The sequence below is a fragment of the Seriola lalandi genome, unplaced genomic scaffold, assembly GCF_002814215.2.
Source record: "Seriola lalandi dorsalis isolate HSWRI2012SDOR001 ecotype SW California unplaced genomic scaffold, Sedor1 jcf7180002054951, whole genome shotgun sequence".
Lineage (NCBI taxonomy): Eukaryota > Metazoa > Chordata > Actinopteri > Carangiformes > Carangidae > Seriola > Seriola lalandi.
The window spans coordinates 950,811-951,141 of record NW_019525502.1 but is presented as its reverse complement, the minus strand read 5'-3'; the positions used below and the strand labels follow the sequence as shown (position 1 = coordinate 951,141).

Here is a 331-nt window from a genome sequence, read left to right as displayed (position 1 = left end):
ATATATATATATATATATATATATATATATATATATATGTGATATATACATTTTTAAACATATCAAATAAATGATCAATAATTATTGATATTCCTATTATTTTCAGTGTGTGTTCTCCTCAGCAAATCATCTCATGCCTGTCATCATTCTTCCTAACACATGTCCCATAAAAGAGATGGGCCACAACTTCCACAATCCTTGTTACATATTAAATAATACTGTTCATTCCTCTACCTCTGAACAAATAAGAAGAGATGCTGCATATTTCTGCTGTAAATCTGACCGTACTCACCAGATGTTGCAGCAGCGGCCATATTGTCACTGTGCTGGA

At 32.0% G+C, this 331-nt stretch overlaps 1 protein-coding gene across 1 annotated transcript in view; it reads right to left on the bottom strand.

Moving 5' to 3' along the window:
• The window catches only part of LOC147817491 (uncharacterized), a 75,376-nt gene that overhangs the window by 8,928 nt on the left and 66,117 nt on the right, over window positions 1–331 (bottom strand).